Below are 18,559 nucleotides of genomic sequence, written 5' to 3'. Positions count from 1 at the left end.
ATGGGTGCGGAGGGGGTCATGTGACTCAGACTTGCCTATCACAGCCCCCCTTATCCACAGGCTTGGCTCGGGGAGAGCCCTAAAACCCAAGGCTAACCAATGATATCCTTTCCTGACATTGTGTCTCTGGAAGCTGGAGGGAAAGATGTTTTTCTCTTAGCTTTGGAGAGTTGGCGTGATGTCAGCCTGAGGCCCTGGTACCCTGTGCTCCCACCCAAGAAACCTACTGAACGGTTAGAATGAGGCCAACCCAGAGAGAAGAGAAGAGGAGTTGAGGACAATTGAGTGAAATCTGCCAATATTCTTTGACCATCTCCACTTTTTCTCTTCCCCTTGACATGGACCAGTGAACTTCATGTTTTTAAACTTAAGCCAGTTTGAGTTGGGATTCTGTCATTTACCACTGAAAGAATCTTTACCCAGCCACATACATAAAAAATATCAATAATTATGGACACCTCTGTGGAGTGCTTCCTATGTCGTTGGCATTTGACTTGGACTTCAAGACTCAAACATCACCCCCTCTGTGAACCTTCTTGGCCTCCACCTGGGCAAAGGTAGTGACTTTAGAGTTACTGCATTTTACATCCTTGTCATCAGGGCTGTGCTCTTTGCTCCTTCGCATGATAAAGTCAGAGGCCCCTTGAGTTTATGTCTTCCTGCCTTGGTTCTCGCTATTCCATCCACCTGGTGTACTCTCCTCCCCATTTGCTGGGAGCCAGTCTTGCAGCTACAAACAGCAGATGCTTCCCAATCAGACAGGACTGGGTTCAAAGTCCACCTCTTCCACTTCCAGCTCTTTGACCTGGGTCAAAACTCTGACCTCCCTGAGCCTCAGTTTTCTCATGCAGAAAATCGCGCATGCTCCACCAGATTGATGTGATCATGGCACACGGTAAGTGACTCAATCATTGTAAGTGAATTCTTTAGTAATGCTTCTTCTGTTAGGCTGTTCTTGCTGGTGTTTGGGGTTGTGGTCAGGGTTTAGTGGAGAGGGCTGGGTTGGAGGAAATGCTTCTGTTTGAATTTTCCCATCATAAGCCTCCTCAATCTAGGTTAATCAGTGTATATATCAGGGCTCGGCTTAAGCCACCATCCATCCCCAGAGAGGAAGGAATTCCCATAAAACCATCAGCTTCCATACGACATCTTCCCACACTTAGCACATCCCATTCCCACAATCTTGGGCCTCTCCAAGGAATACAGCAGTGGGACATGCAGGAGCCCCATTGTGGCAGGACACTTTCCAAATGCTCCATGCTGGATTCTTACCTGGAAATATAAGTCTTAAATGCAGTGGAACGTCTACATCGATTAACATGGTTCTGGAGACTCACCTTTAGGAACTGTGGCTCTGCTGAGTGCTGAATACTTTCAGTTCTTCCCAGCCTCAACTGGAGTAGGTGTTCCTCATCAAAAGCATGTGCAACAGACCACCTTAAAACTTAGTCCCTTAGAACAGCAGTAACATTACCTTGCTCACAGGTTTGTGACCTAGGCAGGGCTCAGTGAGGACAGCAGTTCTCAGCTTTGCTCAGCACCAGCTGGGGTGGCTCAAGGGCGGGGGGGGGGGGCTGAGCGCCTCAGATGACCTGCTCGATCGCATGTCCGGTGGTTGGTGCTGGTGGTTGACTGGCGCTTTATTTGAGGCTTTTCGCCAGAATACCTCCACGTGGCCTCCCCGTGTGGCTTGGGCTCCCGCACAACATGGCGGCTGCTTCCGTGCGTGAGTGTCTCAGGAGAGGGCGGGCTAGAAGCCAGGCGCCTTTGATGATCTGATCTCAGAAGTCTCCAGCGTCACTTCTGTTCCATGTTCCATTCATTGACTTAGTTACAAAGACCTGCCCAGGTTCAAGGGGAGGGGAAATAGACCCCAGCGCTCGAGCGGGGTGGCGAGGTTCTAGAGGAGCCCGGAGGACCAGAACTCTTGCTATGGCCAGTTTTGGAAAGAACAAATTGCCACATCTAGTAAGTGCCCAAGAAAGCAGGTCTTAAGATCGCACTCTCTCTTTGAGCCATATAAATTCTTCCTGATCTGTAAGACAGGAAGAAATAGTATCTACTCTGTGGAGTAGTTGACAAAATTACAAATTGTCTAAGACAAGTTTCTGTGTAGGCGCAAATGGGTGATTATTCTAATAGCAACTAACACTTCTTGACTGTTGCCAGGTTCCAGGCACTACTTTTTAAGAACTTCAAGGAGTTTTGCCTCACTCAATCCTCACAGCAACCTGATAAAGTGGGTTGCATTATTATTCTTACTTTACAGATAAGGGGACTGTGGTTCAGAGAGGTGAAGGAACTTGCCTAAGGCCACACAGTTGGCTAGCCTGACCACAGGATTTAGACCCAGACAGCCTGGCTCTTAACCTGAATGTTTCAACACAGCGCCACACTTCCTCTTAGCGGTACTGTTTACCTGACAGCATGACAGTTTACAGTTGGACCCAGTGGAAATACTGAAAATACTAAATCCACAGTCAAGAAAGAGAAGCCAGTGAAGGAAAGGCTACTGAGTCTGAGTCTGGGTGGGAAATTGGTTCCAGGGCGGTGAGGCCTGGGCTTAATTGTGTGTGCTCCTCTCAGATAACACCCTGACTCTCAAACTATCCCTCTGCAGATGCAACATACTGGGAAGCCCTAAAAATTAAGACCTGGAAGGGAGACAGTGGTTTGCTTCAAAGGGATACAGACTTCCTTTGTTGGAGGGCCAAACTCAGTAGAAGTGAACGGGGACACAGAAGGAGAGAGAGCCTTCTAGTTCTCAGAGCTGCAAGAATGGGAACTGGACTTCCTTGGGAGACAGTGAGTTCCCTGTCAGTGGAGGCGATCAAGCCCTGGGGGATGGGTTGTGAATAATGTAGAGTTAGTACAGTGTTTTGTTGAGATGAAGCCTGCCTTGGGAGAAAGGCCTCTTCCAAGTCTGGTCTTCTAAGACTTTTATATTTATTTATTTTTTAAGGAGGTGAGTGAGTGAGTATAATTGCTGGAAAATTCCAAGTGCTTGGTGGATTGGATTGAAAACACAAGAGCAAAGGGAGGGGGCCACACCTTCGGTCCAGGGTTTTGGCTGAGCTCAGAGGGAAGGGATTGGAAATAAGGCCGCTTGATCTACTTTGGATATCCGCTCACGGGGCTCACCGAAATTTAATTACTTTACAAGAACTGTCCGCCTCATGTTTACCTGGTTCGTCTGGTTCTAAAATAAGCACGCAAATAACTAATGTGGAGTTGGGTTGCAGCCTCTGCGTTTTACAGGGTAGGTTACCTGATAGCTTAGCAGCATCCTCATAGCTTCCTGAAATTCTTCACAGCACTTAACACAAACCCAATTACTTAATTATTTGTGCAAATGTGTATCAATGTTCCCTTCCCGTATTAGAAGGAAGCTTCCTGAGGGCAGGGGACAGGTTTGCCTTGCTCCCCTTGGTAGTCCCAGTTTCTAGATGAGGATCTGGCACATGGTATGTGCTCAGAAAATTCTTGCTGAATAAAGAGAAAAATGCAACTGCAAGTCAGAGAGAAACTGGCAGCCAGCCATCCCTGGAACCCTTCAAACTCCAGCGATCCAGCAACACAAAAATGTGTCCATTCGGCTCGGGGAGGTAGTGTCCCACTGACGGGGTGCACCTGGGCAGGTGGCGGAGCCTTGGTCACCCGTGCGGCTGACCCTAGCTGGCCCTGGTGCTGGCCCTCCCTGGTCTCTTCTCTGCTCCCACCTTGCCCTGCCAAGGAGTTGAACTTTCATTACACATATAATTTTACGTTGGTTTTATTATGAAAATATATGGACTCATCATAAAAACGCAAAGGCAAAAGTGTGTACAGCAGAAAGCAAACATTTCCTCTGACCCCTATCCAATAATTTCAGTCTCCAGAGGAAACGATCCTCAGCAGTTAATGAGTAGCTTTTTTTATCTTCTAATGTGTTTTTTTTTTTTTTTAAAGATTTATTTATTTATTTAATTTCCCCCCCTCCCCTGGTTGTCTGTTCTTGGTGTCTATTTGCTGCGTCTTGTTTCTTTGTCTGCTTTTTTGTTTCTTTGTCCGCTTCTGTTGTCGTCAGCCGCACAGGAAGTGTGGGTGGCGCCATTCCTGGGCAGGCTGCACTTTCTTTTCACGCTGGGCGGCTCTCCTCACGGGCGCACTCCTTGCGCGTGGGGCTCCCCCACGCGGGGGACACCCTTGCGTGGCACGGCACTCCTTGCGTGCATCAGCACTGCGCATGGCCAGCTCCACACGGGTCAAGGAGGCCCGGGGTTTGAACCGCGGACCTCCCATATGGTAGACGGACGCCCTAACCACTGGGCCAAAGTCCGTTTCCCTCTAATGTGTTTTTTAAAAATAGTAAACATTAGATCATACTAACCCTATTTTCTTACAACTTGCTTTTTTTTTTCTTTTTCATTTAAAAATATATGATGAACTCATTTCCATGACAGTGCATTTAACCCCCTGGCTAACGTTCCATAATATAGTCATGCCGCAATTTATTTCGCAAATCCCCACTTGATGGACATGGAGATTGTTTCCATTTTTCCATTGTTTGGAAACAATGCTGCCTCTTACAGCCTTGTGTGCCTGTGTGAGTATTTCTGAAGGAAGGCTTACTAGACAAATAATTTCAAATAAGTTAATTATGCCACAAAGAATGTTCCCTTTCTCTATAAGTTCTTGCCGCCGTGCTGGGCATCTGGATTCTCTCCTCGCTGCGCTTAGATTTCTATGCTAGTAGCAGACACTCTTGGCGCCTGCCTCATATCCCCTTAGCACTCACTTTCTGTGCTTGCTGATGACTTCCTGCTGCAAGGACTTTCCACCTGAGCGCTTTCTTGGACATGCTTGGGCTGTGCATTGGGGCAAGTTGATGCCCTTCGGCCAATGACTGGCGAGAGCTGGAGCATCAGTACCCCAGCTTCCTTGTCCTTGGCTTGGCCAGCGCTGAGGTCCTGCTGGGATTCCACCTCAGACACCCACAGCAAAAGCTTGCTCCTGACTGCACCCTGCTCTGGGCTCCTGCCCCTCCCTGTTTCACGTTCCCTCCTGCCAGTGTTTTCTGAGGGCACCTCCCAAATAACCTTCTTACACTCACATCCTTGCCTCGGGATCTGCTCCCGGGGCAAGCCAACCTCAGAAGCAGTGCCTGCAATAGGTTCAATTATATAACTCTGTTTAGACATGTTCTTAATCCTTCCCCACAGATGGCTTCCTCATCTGTCTGCTTGCTGTGTCTGCTCGTTGTCTCTGCTCATTGTATTCACTCGTTTTCTTTAGGAGGTACCAGGAGCCGAACCTGGGACCTCCCATGTGGGAGGCAGGCACCCAACTGCTTGAGCCACATCTGCACCCTGTTCTTAATTCTTTTTAAAAAAGATTTATTTATTTATTTATTTCTCTCCCCTTCTCAACCGCCCCGGTTGTCTGTTCTCTGTGTCCATTGGCTGCGTGTTCTTCTTTGTCCGCTTCTGTTGTTGTCAGCGGCACAGGAATCTGTGTTTCTTTCTGTTGCGTCATCGTGTGTCAGCTCTCCGTGTGGGCGGCACCATTCTTAGGCAGGCTGCACTTTCTTTCATGCTGGGTGGCTCTCCTTACGGGGCACACTCCTTGCGCGTGGGGCTCCCCTACGCGGGGGACACCCCTGCGTGGCATGGCACTCCTCGCACGCAGCAGCACTGCGCATGGGCCAGCTCCACACGAGTCAAGGAGGCCCGGGGTTTGAACCGTGGACCTCCCATGTGGTAGACGGATGCTCTAACCATTGAGCCAAGTCCGCTTCCCTGTTCTTAATCTTAATCCACATCCCTCTGGGTATGAACCCATTGTAAATAGGACCTCTTGAAGATGGGCCTTATAAAGAGAGAGCCACAGGGAGAAGCAGAAAGCCAGTGGAATTAGGAATAGAGGACTTGGAGAGGAGGGGACATGCTGGGGGAAAGCCAAGGAACCCCCAGGATTGTCGGCAAGCCAAGATCAGTATGCCACAGATTTTGCAGAGAAAGCATAGTCTTGCCAATTAAAAAAAAAAAAAATTTAATTCCCGCCCTCATTGTCTGTTCTCTGTGTCCATTTGCTGTGTGTTCTTCTATTTCTTCTTGTCTTCTCATTAGGTGGCTCCAGGAACTTATCCTGGGACCTTCTGGAGTGGGAGAGAGATGATCGTTGTCATGTGTCACCTCAGCTCCCTGTTCTGCTGCATCTCTCATTGTCTCTCCTCCATGTCTTTTTTTGTTGTATCATCTTGCTGCGCCAGCTCTCTGCGTGGGCCAGCACTCCTGAGCAGTGCAGCACTCCACACAGGCCAGCTCACTACACGGGCCAGCTCGCCTTCACCAGGAGGCCCTGGGTATTGAACCCTGGATCTCCTGTATGGTAGACAGGAGCCCAATTGCTTGAGACACATCTGCCTCCCTTGCCAATGTTTTGATTTTGCACTTCTGGCATCTGAAATGGCGAACCTAGGACTTTCTGTTGTTTAAGCCAAACCATTGTGTGGTATTTGTCATAGCAGCCTGGCAAACTGACAGTGCTCTTCCTGGAAAGTGTCATGCTTTCTTCACCAACACAGAAGCAAGACGGATGTCTAATCCATGTCCTGTGCTTCAGTTTGACCCAACACCAATGCTGGCAGTGACCCGTCCAGTAACAAGAATGGACATTGAGACCTCTGTAGTGCAATAGAGAGAATAGTCTCAATTCTTGTTCTTTCCCCAACACCCTCGCCCCCATGACACATAAGTGGCTTTGTTTATAGTTCCAAGGCATTTACAAACAATCTGATGCCCATCAAGCTCCTGTGAAACAGTCATGCTCAAAGGACTACTTAAAGGCAATAGGTAGTAGTTTCACAAGGTGCTCTGAGAGTCTTAGTCTTAGTAAATCCCTACAGCGACCCTCTGAGTTTAATCCTATCATTACCCTCCTCTTATGGATGAGGAAGCAGCCTCAGAGAGCCCAGGGGCTTGCTCTTCAAGGGAAGATATGGGAAGCAAATCTGGTCTGCCACAACAGTCGCAGGCGAAGTACCGAGAGCACGTCTAGACCAGGGCCAGGGATGCCGTTGCTGGAAGCGAGGCAGGGACCGGGGCCAGGACAGGTGGATGTCAACCTGGGGGCATATCCGCTCCCCCGCCACTGTGAATGCATGCTTTGTGCATTTGCATTCTCCTTTGCTACTTTTGATGACTGGACTGCCTTTTATTTATTTATTTTTTTGGAGGTGCGGGGGTGAGTGGGGTGGGTGGGGAGGTTGGGGTGTGGCTGGAGATTGAACTCGGCTGGGACCTCGCATGTAGGAAGCTGGTGCTCTACCACTGAGTTACACCAACTCCCCGGACTGCCCTTTTAAAAGCTGTCATTTAATTCCTGCTTTTGGTTTTATTTCTCTCAGCTTCATGGGTTGCTTATTATATTTTAAGAGTCTAGGGAATCAAAATTATTTAAACTTTTTAAACTGGAAAATTTCAAACAAAGACCAAAGCAGAGAGAATAGTAAAATGAACCCCCCAGGTACCCAGTGCTTCTAAATGAACTCGTGGCCAATCTTGTATCCTATCGAACTCCACCTAAATTAACCCCCATGCGGATTACTTTGAAGGAAATCTCAGCAGCTATTAACTGCTGCCATAATGGAGACTTCAACCCCTGGCTACTGGCAGAGGACAGGAGAAGCCAGAGCTGGTCCCGTCGATCATTCTTGAGATACCCAGAAACGTGTGAGAGGATGGTGTAATCTCCAGGGGTGGGAGTCATGCTGAGACCTGAGAAGCTTCCAGAATCAAGCAGCAGATAGCTCTCATGGCCTGTGGCCTTGAGTTGAGCAGAAACTACTGGTCACCATGGCCTTTGGTGTCTCGGTCACCTGCTCTCTCACCTAAAGCTTTTTGCTCCGGGCCAAGTCTTGTTGGCTCTTCCATGGGACTGAAGCCTCAGCAGGGTGCCCACGGGTCCTCTCGCCATTTCCCAGTTGCCGAGCCATAAATTGCAGCAACGGAGCACTTCAGTTTGGTAGGCTTTGGGATGCGGCATGCCCTCCCTGCCCTGTGATGTTGAAAGTTGTTGCTTTGCTTCGTGTTCCAACTGTGGATGTAATTATTGCCAGGGGACTAGCAATTAACCTTCCCCTGGATGACCAGGAGGAACTCTGGCTGTGTGTCCTGGGGCAGAGGAGACGGTTTGTCCAGTTCCAGCAGAGTTGCCTGGAATGTCTGCTCTTAGGCAAGGGGGCAGCAGGCAGGGGACTTTGGGGCCATGGAAGGGTCAGCGTGTCCCTGGGTCTCATCAGAATGGGAGTGTGGGGGATAGGAAGGAGAATAATAATTGCATTCGCATTCTGAACCCGGTTCTTGTGGGAATGCACAAGAAATGTCCCTTTCCTAATTTTCTCTTAGTAAATTTCTTTACTCACTAACAGTCCCTGTCACATGGTAAACACACGAAAATTTTATTTTACTTTTCTTTTTATTGAAGTGCAACAGATAAAGCGATCAGATATGAAGTATACAACTTGAAGACCTTTTCCATGTATACACCCTTATAATTACCATCAAGCTCAGCACTCCAGTAAAGTCCTTCCCTTCCCCTTTGGCAAATTTCCTCCCCACAAAAGTAACCACTATTCTGACCTCTGGCACAATGGATTATTTGGCCTGTTTTTAAATTTTATGTAAATAGAACCACACAGCTTACTGTCTTTTGTGTCTGGTTTCTTTGGGTCATATTATGTGTGTTAATTTATCCATATTGTTGCTGTAGCAGTAGTTTGTTCTTTTTCATGGCTGTATAGTACTCCATGGCATGACACCCACATATTTTTTCATTCTTTCTGCCTTTGATGGACATTTGTTTGTTTCTTGTTTGGGGGCTATAACAAATAAATCTACTATCAACATTTTGTGCATGTCTTTGGTATACCTAAGCACTGACTTTTGGGCAGGTGGTTGTATACACCCAGAAGTGCATAAATCAACTTGATTTTATTAGATACCACCAAGCCGTTTTCCAAAGCGATAGTACCAATTTGCATTCCCAACAGCAGCATGTGGGGGGCCATTGCTCTCCAACCTCAGCAGCTCCCAGAGCTGACAAGGGTTTTAATTTTATACACTCTGGAGGGGCGTCACACAGTTATTTGAGCCCGAAAAGCTGACATGAGAATTGGAACTAGTATAATATACTGTGACAGACAAAAAGTATAAATGCCTTGTATTCATAACCATCAAGGAAACTTTTGGCTCAGGATTTCTCCCTCTACCCATTCTTTGACCTCGGATTTGGCTGTCACTTGAAAAAGGGTAAAGATGGAAGCAAGGAGAGGTTAGAAAGATTTACAGCTTTAAAAAGGCTGAAGAATGCCAAATGTTTAGAAAGAAAGATAGATAGATAGATGATAGATAGATGGATAGATAGATAGATAGATAGATAGATAGATAGATAGATAGATAGATAGATAGATAGATAGATAGATAGATAGATTGATAGAATGATATAACAAATAGGTAAAACGCTAATCGTTGGGAAATCTGGGTATCTGGGTGGGAGAGTACAATGGAGTTCTATGCATTGTTCCTATATTATTCTTGCAACCTTCCTGCAATCACTTTAAAATTAAAAGTCTTTTAGAAGGCTGAGCAAGAGGAAAGAGGTCACCGCCTTGAAATCCACCTCGGCACGGCGTCCGCCCGCTGGCCTCAGCGCGTCCCCGGAGGCCCCCGCAGTGACGCGCACGCTCTCCACGCCCGTGGAAATCCCGGTTGAGACCTGCAGGGAGCGCGCGGCCGCCTGGTCCAGTCGCGTCCTGAGCTCGTGGGAGCCTCGGCGGTGTGTCAGGAGCGCCGCGGCCTGCGCTGGCACGGTGGCCCTTTGGCACGCGGGCTAAAGCCGACAGAGGCCCCTCTGCCGCCGCGGCCTGCCCGGGCGGGCCACCGGGGGCCTCACCAGCATGACCTTCCCCGGGCACTAGCCACGTCCTGACCAGCCTGCTCCCGACAGGCCGGCCTCCCAGAGGCGCCCACTGCCCCGGCCGCGGGCGAGCCCTTCCTCCAGCCGGCCCCCTCGCATCGCCTGGGGCAGCATCCTTGCACACTGAATTTGCCCTGAGCTATCGCCCACGTGCCAAATACATTTAAGAATCGCTTTTTAAAATTAAATTTTTTCATAAAAATAGGTTTTGAAAAAATAATTTGGGTAGTATTATTTTGGGGAAAAAATTGGAACAAACCAGGGAATTTGGGGAGTGAAATGATTGGAATTTCCATCCATTGTCATCAGAGTGGCAGGGCGCTACCCGGGAGAATAATCGCCATATTTAGTTTCTGTGCTGATTCGTGTGTGTATGCGTATAATCACCCTTATAATTACCATCAAGCTCGGCACCCCGAGGTCAGGAACTAAATATACATGCGGTCTATCTATATAGATAAATCTATATAGATAAATAGTTATGTAATTGGCCTTTTTTAAAAAGATTTATTCATTCCCCACCCTACCTCCACCCCCCTTGCCTGCTCTCTATGTCCATTTGCTGTGTGTTTGTCTGTGTCTGCTTGCCTTCTCTTCAGGCGGCACCGGGAACCGATCTTGGGACCTTCTGGAGTGGGAGAGAAGTGCCACCTCAGCTCCCCGGTCTTCTGCATCTCTTATTGTCTCTCCTCTGTGTCTCTTTCTGTTGTGTCATCTTGCTGTGTCAGCTCTCTGCTCGGGCCTGCTTGCCTTGCGGGCCAGCCCTCCACTTGGGCCAGCGCTCCACGTGGGCCGGCACTCCATGTGGGCCAGCTCTCCTTCACCAGGAGGCCCCGGGAATCGAACCCTGGACCCAGATGGTAGACGGGAGCCCAATCGCGTGAGCCACATCCGCTTCCCTAATTGGCCTTTTCATTGTGACACTTAGTGATAGTGCGTTGACTGACAGGAGAGGCTAATGCCCTCTTGAAGGCCAGGAGGTGCCCAGCGGCCAGTCTAGAGCAGGTGAGGATGACACGTCAGCCCACCTCCACGTGGCCCGTGCCACGGTTCAAGTTGGCAGCGCAGTGCTGGGGCCCCGGGATCTGCTGCACTTGCGCCCCTCCCTAGCTGTAAAACGGGCATAGTAACACCACTCCTGGAGCCCAGCGAGCGGGAGGCGATGCCAACTGCCCTTCTCGTGTCGCCTCACGACCGAGGCTTCTCTTTGGCCCAGGCTGCTGTGTAGGAAGAGGGAGTGGGGCGCCGAGAGCCGCGGGGGCTGGAAAGCCCTGGCAGGGGCTGCTTGTGTGTGTGGGGGGGGGTAGGGAGTGGGAGATTTTTTCTGGCCCCTGGTGCCTAGAGGAAGACAGGAAGAAAATGGGGAGAATGATTCAGCATGATAAATAAAAGCTTCCTGTTTATGCCAATGTTTGCCTTCCTCCCGTGGGAGCAACCTCAGGGGCAGCGAGGCTCTTCATTATGTCACTATCAGGGGCCCTGAGCCTGCTGCGGGACGACCAGGAAATGGTAGGTTATGGCTAAATAATGACCCCTTCTCCCTCCTTCAGAAGTTAACAGGCCCCGACAGGTATCATCCCCTGCCTTCTCATGACCCCTTCATGACCTCCCAACTTTACGATGGGAATGAGCTCAGAAAGTGGGAGAAAACTTTCCAAGCTGACTGCGGGAGCCGTCCGTGGGGCCAGAGCCAAAGTCTTAATCCGTCCAATGTTTACATCCACGCCAAGTCTCTGCCACTCTGCCTGGCCTCCAGGAATTGCTCAGATATGGTATGTAGAGCAACAGCATTCATGAGTGACATAAAAAATAACCTAAATGTCCAGCGGGCGGGGATGGGTTGAAACATTATGATACGTTTATAAGGAATACTACACTGGCACCAAAAGCAATGTTCTGGATATGTATTATTGTACCTGGGAAGACAAGACACTGTATTGTTTTAAGTAAGAAAGTTGATTAGAAGACAGTACGTTGAATGTTGTTATAAAACCTGTCTGAAAGTCTAAATATCTAAATATTCCAAGTGTCTGTTTATGGGTGTGGGATTCCCGGTGAGGAGGGGGTGGCTTTTTTTTTTTTTTTAATCTGCCTGCTTCTCTGCATTTTCTATTTCTCCTACAATAAACTTTGCATTTCTTGTGAAATTAAATAATAACAGCAAATATGCAATTAACAGAAAAGTAAAACTAGGTTTGGTCCTCTTAAAAATATCTATATATCTGTATATTTAGGTTTGAAGAAGGCTGGGGTGGGGTGGAGAGGTAGTTGGTTTCCAGTTATGGCAGTTTAATGAGAAATCAAACCACATGGCTTGGGAAAGGCAAAGGAGTCGATTACTAGTAATAACAGCTACCAATTTTCCAACTCTCTAATATGCTTGGCAATTTATAGAGACAAAAAACAATCTCACTCTGAACTCGGGAAGATTCTAACGTGTTTAGTGCATACCCTCTGCCACGTGCTCTTCTAAACTCTCTCCTGCCATAATGAATTGAATCCTCTCCAGGTCCTTGGGGAATGTGCTGTTCTCATCACTGTCATCTAATAGACGAGGAAACTCAGGTTTAGGGACTTAAACAGACCTGCTCGAGGTACAGCCACCAACTGTGCTCCCAGGGGCGGAAGGCTTCTGCCCACTGATATACACCCACCCCATTCCACAGTCAGGAGGGTGGAGGTGGGCAGAGGGCAGCTCTCCGCCCATGACACGTTAGCAGGGAAATGATAAAGCTGAGTTCAGGTCTCCTTGTCTCCTTGTCTCTTCCCATGGTCCAGAAAAGGAGGATACGAGGACTGGAGGCAAAAGGAAGTCATGGGGCAATGGGGTGTATATTTTACAGTGGTGTGGACAAGCCCAAAGAGAGCATAATCCAAAAAAAACTTTGAATCGAGGAGAAGCAGTCAGACCCAGAGGCTGCCAGAGAAATGGCCGTGTTGGGAAGATATTTTTTTTTCTCATCAAGTTGTATTAAGTGTTATGGCTGGGGAAATTTCAGGCAGATGAGACAAGTTGTGAGTGGCCATCAGAAAACTCCAGGCCGGTCAAGCCTGAGACGTTTGCCATGGACTGAGATGGACCCCTTGCGCATTCTTGGAAAGCCCGGGGACTGCAGTCTCAGAACAGTGGTTTTTTTTTCAATGCATAAAGCACATAGGAAGGAAACTTATTATATCAAAATAAAAAACACAGTCACAGCAACCTAAAAGTAAATTGTGCACAGGAATATGTAAAAGAAAAGCTAATATATACTAGGACCTGCTATGTACCAGAACTTTCTCCATGTCGTTATTTAACCTTCATGATATTCTTTTGTGGAATAAGGAGTTATTTTATTAATATCATTATTATTGTCATCTGCTTCATAGATGAGAAAACGAGGGATGGGAGAGGTGAAGTGGCTTATGTAAGCCCACAAAACTAATGGGTAATAGGTGGAATTTGAACCTGTGTCTGTGTGACTCCCAAGCCTGGAAAAGAGCGGAAGAATTGGTGAAATTAAAGGTAGATCAGCAATGGCAACTGATAATGATAACAACAATGATAATAAAATAAGAGCAGCTGACACATATAGCCATTCTAAGAGCTTCCTATATTAACTAGTTTAATTTTCTTAACAACAGTGACACTGCTATCACCCCTATTTTACAGATGAGAAAACCGAGACACAGATGAACTTGCCCAAGGTCACAGAGTGAAGATTCAAACTCAAGCATGAGTACGCTCTACTGTGTCTCAGATTAACATCACCAACGGCCTGGAATGACTTTATTATTCACTTGCTTGCTTAGCAAGTCTCCTTCCCCATCAGAAAGGAAACTCCACTCAGGAAGCATCTCTGTCTTGGTGGCTGCTATATTCCAGGGCCTGTTGCATTGCCTGGCCAGTAACTTGGCACTCAATACGCATTCTAAAAAATGAATGGATAAAGGAATGGTAGCTGGGAAGAGGAATTAGAGAGGGAGAGAAGACACAGCGAGGGACTCTCGCCAGGCAGAGCTGTGAGTAAAACTGTGCAGTAGAGGCTTTCCGAAAATAATGAATCAGAGCTACAAAGGGACCATGGTCAGTAATTAATCCACCAAACTATTTCTAGGAGAGCAGCCCGCGGCCCCAGGTCATAGCAAATAGGGTCCAAGCTAGGTTTTCTCTCTTAGAAGCCACCAGCTTCCCCACTGAGTCACATTGTCAGATTCCCCGATTTCAAGGACCGGCCTCGTCACATCCACAAAACTTGTCTCAGTTCATCCCTCAGCAGGGGCCGTCTGAGGCTGGAACACGGAGCCCTTCCCAACAACAGCTGCCCCTGGGTGGATGTCTGCAGCCAGTCCAGTGGCGGTGAGAGCTGGGCGTGGGGCTGGGGGCTGGTGGGCGGGGCGAGCCTTCTCATTTTCATAGCTGCGCAGAGAAACGGGAGAACAAGGCCCATAAGCCGCACATGCCAAGGGTTTCATTTCCTTCCAAATAATTCTTTCAAGGGGAACTGATGTAGCTCAGTGGTTGAACATCAGCTTCCCACATATATGGTCCTGGGTTCAATCCCCGGTACCTTAAAAAAAAAAAACACACACAAAAAAATAATTCTTTCAAGCTGTATAAACCTTCTGCCTGAAGAATAAATGAACCCCCCTTTAAAATAAACATTTACGCCATCCCTGTAACTGTGTTCCCTGCCCAGGAATGAGGCTCGCCCAGGAAACCTGCAACCTTGTATTTTCCCCCGCGACCCTCAACCACACGTCCCAGGTACAAATCAAAGAAAACAGCGTGCTCAGGTGGAGGGCGTAATAACAGATCGGTGGGTGAGTAGAGGCTCGGCTCCATGAATTCTGATCCCAAGCCGCATTTCTACCTTGAAAGGAGGAATCTGAGAAAGGTGTGTAGGGCACAGCTCTTCTAATAGACAGCAGCCTTTGATGGTTTCTCGAGTGGGGTTTAAATAATTGGGCAATAAGAGAAATGAATGAAAAACCAATTGCCTGTAGATGTTAACCGTTTATGAATCCGTCATTAATTGAGCCTCTATTACACGGCAGACATTGTTTCAATCCAATGGGAAAATTGCAATTACGTCGTCCATGTGGTCAGATGCGCACAGCCTCTTCTAACAGCCAGTGGCTGCCACATGAGCACCCGAATCCCCATCGCAAGAGGACTTGCTGCGAGGCAGAGCCCTGTTCCAGCCTCTCTTCCCAAATGCCCTCGAGGAAGGTGGTGGCCTTGTCGTGGTCATCGATGTTTGTACCATTTTGCAGGGAAGAAAAAGCAAATCCAAAACGTGCATCGTGTGGAGGGGCCTGTATCCCTTTATTTAGCCAATCTTATGAATTGTTTGTTGATACAAAGTGTTCAGAGGAAAACAGGGTTTCATCCTTTACAAAAATTCAAATGAAGCAACTTTTAACATATCCATTTATTTGTTTGTTTGTTTGTTAGTTCATGCACTTATTTAACAGATATATATGGCCTGCTTTCCGTGCACCAAGCAATGCCTCATTATTTACTTATCTCGTCTTTTCTTTTTCCCTCTTTTTCCTCCCTCCCTCCTCCCGCCCCCTCTCTCTCTCCCTCCTTTCCTCCCTTCCATACTTCCATCCTTCCTAACCCCCAGGCCCCTCGGTCTCGCCCACGCCTCCTGGCTGTGGAAGAGCGGGCTGAGCTCTTCGGCACGTGGCAGTGGCTGCTCAGAGGGTACAGAAGACCGCGCAGTGCCCACTGCACCCACTAAGGCCCATTTGCAGACGCTCTGGGAGTCTACACGGAGGCGGGAGGGGTCCTGAGTTTAGACAGATGATCCAGGCGGCTCTGAGCTCCCTCTGCAGCCGCTGAACTGTGGTCACAGGTGCTCTCGGGGCTTCCACGTCCCCTGAACTGCCCGTGGCACCATCACTCCCCCCGCTGCTGCGGTGCACGCCCAGGCTCGTGCCGCCGTCACACTGTTGCACTAGGGCCAGCCTGGCTGTGGCCCCGATGCACACACCTCCAAGGCAGTTAGGACTTGCGGTGCTGCTGTGTGCCCCCCCTCCCCTGACCTCGCTCTAATTTCCTTTGTCTAATGACCTTTTCCTGCCATCCTTCCCATTCCCAGCTCTAATGGTGGCTGCCAAGGATGCATGGCCCAATGCGCTATTCCTTGGGAATTGTTTTTTTGAGGTACTGGGGCTAGGGATTGAACCCGGGGCCTCATAAATGGGGAGCTGGTGCTCAACCATTGTGCCACATTGGCTCCCTTAAGTTGGTTTCTTTGTTCATTTGCTGTTTGTTTCTGTTTTTAGGAGGCAGTGGAAACCCAACCCCGGACCTCCCACGTGGGAAGCAGGCACTCACACGCTTGAGCCACATCCACTCCCCTCCCTGGGATTTCATACAGACACCAGCACGTTGCTACTTGAGAGGACATCAGATTGGGGCTCTCTCTCATCACACTTGAAGACACAGGCTTGAGGAAGATGCTTCAGGGAAACCCAGAGCTGGACGAGAATGAGAGAGAACCCTTCACGTCCTCAGCTGAGTCCAACAGCCACCAGTTCTTGCTTCAACTTTCCAGTAATGTGACCTAATAAATAACTACTTTTGCCCGGGCTAATTAGTGCTGGATTTCTTTTGCTTACTGCAAGAGGACTGGCAAGTACAGACTTGAGAAAAATACCTTTTTCCCTTGTATCCTTTTAGATGCACGCCACTGCAGCTTTATCTTTTTTTGTTTGTTTTTAAAGATTTATTTTGTTTATTTCTCTCCCCTTCCTGTACCCCCCTTTTGTCTGCTCTCTTGTGTCCATTCTCTGTGAGTTCTGTGTCTGCTTGCATTCTCGGTGGCACCAGGAATCCTGTCTTTTTGTTGCGTCATTTGCTGTGTCAGCTCTCCATGCGTGTGGCGCCCCACCTGGGCAGGCTGCACTTTTTTCGCATGGGGTGGCTCTCCTTGAGGGGCTCATTTCTTGTGCATGAGACTCCCCTATGCAGGGGACACCCCCATGTGGTACGGCACTCCTTGCACGTGGCAGCACTGTGCATGGGCCAGGAGGCCCTGGTTTCGAACCCTGGACCTCCTATATTGTAGGTGGACATTCTATCAGTTGAGCCACTTCCATGTCCCTGCTGCTATATCTTGGTCATTTATTTTGTATTTACTGCCCAGCAGAGTGACTTGGGCTATGATAGATATCTTTTATTTTTGCCACTGGTGTCTCTTTCCCAGGACATGCCGGTGTTATAGATAAAGGGAGACTGAGTCAGGGAGTGTGCAAGCCCCACTCCGTATCCTACTCATGGCCACTGCTACCCTCCCAACATGCAGACCCTGTGGGAAACACACCAGGCTTCTCCCTCATGCAAGGAAACCTTCTTCCAAGGTCCCTGATGTCCTCTGGAGAATCTGGCTTCTCTCATTTTCCTCCCCTACTCAAGCCTATTGGACATGCCTGCACGTACATCAATCCAATTTTTAATAACAACAATGACTTTCATTTATGGAGGGCTGACAGTGTCTCAGTGACCTAAATCCTTCATATGGGATAATTCAGTTGATCCTCATAAAATCCTATGGCCGGGGAGCTGAGGTGGCGCAAGCAATTGAGTGCCTCTTTCCCATGTTGGAAGTTCCCGGGATCAGTTCCCAATTCCTCCTAAAGAGAAGATAAGAAGACAAGCAGACACAGAAGAACGAGCAGCAGATGGACACTGACCATGAGCAGCAAGGGGGGGGGGGGTGGCAATAAATAAATAAAATAAATCTTTTTTAAAAAATCCTATGAGATAAGCAATAGGATTATTTACATCACAGTGGTGAGAAACAGCAAACTGAGAGAAGTACCGTATCTAAGTTCAGCTATAAGAGGTCACAGCCAGGCAGGGTGACTGCAGAGTTCCTGACACTGTTTCTTTCCTTTTACATTTTAAGCCTTTATTATGATAATTTTCAAGTTCATGCAAAAACAGAAAGAATAGTATCATGAACCTCAGGTACCAGTCACTTGGTGTTGACAATTATCGACATCTTACCATGCTTGTTTTTATCTATGTCTCTCACTTTTAAATTTAGAGAATTTTAAAGAAACTCCAGATAGCTTAATATTTCACCCATAATTTCAGTTCTGTAAATATCTCTAATCATCAGCACACTAATGAAATTAGCAATCATTCCTTAATGTCAATAAAAGTATTTTAATGCTATTTTTATTAAGATATAATTTATTGTCAGTAAAACCCTTTTTTCGTGTACAGTTCTGTAAGTTTGGACAAAAGCATATAGTCAAGTAACCACCACTGCAATGAAGATACAGGATATTTCCATCACCCCCCAAACTCCCTCATATCCCTTTGTAGTCAAGCTCTCCCCCTAGCTCTAGCTCCTGGCACCCCCTGGTGTATTTCTGCACCTATAGTCTTGCCTCTTCTAGAATTTCCTATAAATGGGATCATATATGATGCAGCACTTTGGGTCTGGCTTCCTCCACTTAGCGTACTGCTTTGTGATTGACCCGTGATATTGCATTTATCAGTAGTTTGTTCCTCTTCGTTGCTGGTGACAATTCCATGGTGGCTGTAGCAGAGATCTGTTGAGGGACATCTAGATAGTTTCCATTTTGCCAAGTATGAAAA

At 47.9% G+C, this 18,559-nt stretch overlaps 1 long non-coding RNA gene across 2 annotated transcripts; it reads left to right on the top strand.

Annotated features, from left to right (window-relative positions):
- Positions 1-798: 798 nt before the first annotated feature.
- On the top strand, positions 799-16,631 carry LOC111764957 (uncharacterized). Of its 2 annotated transcripts, XR_002797429.2 has the most exons (5): positions 799-895; positions 11,508-11,729; positions 13,610-13,959; positions 14,202-14,296; positions 16,234-16,631. It is a non-coding gene; the product is annotated as an uncharacterized lncRNA (long non-coding RNA). The 2 variants fall into 2 exon arrangements; XR_002797428.2 differs by having other exon boundaries at positions 13,610-14,296.
- The last annotated feature ends 1,928 nt before the right edge of the window (positions 16,632-18,559 follow it).

This window comes from Dasypus novemcinctus, chromosome 19 (assembly GCF_030445035.2).
Source record: "Dasypus novemcinctus isolate mDasNov1 chromosome 19, mDasNov1.1.hap2, whole genome shotgun sequence".
Classification (NCBI taxonomy): Eukaryota; Metazoa; Chordata; class Mammalia; order Cingulata; family Dasypodidae; genus Dasypus; species Dasypus novemcinctus.
The sequence above is the reverse complement of the archived record's forward strand: the minus strand, read 5'-3'. Positions and strand labels throughout refer to the sequence as shown.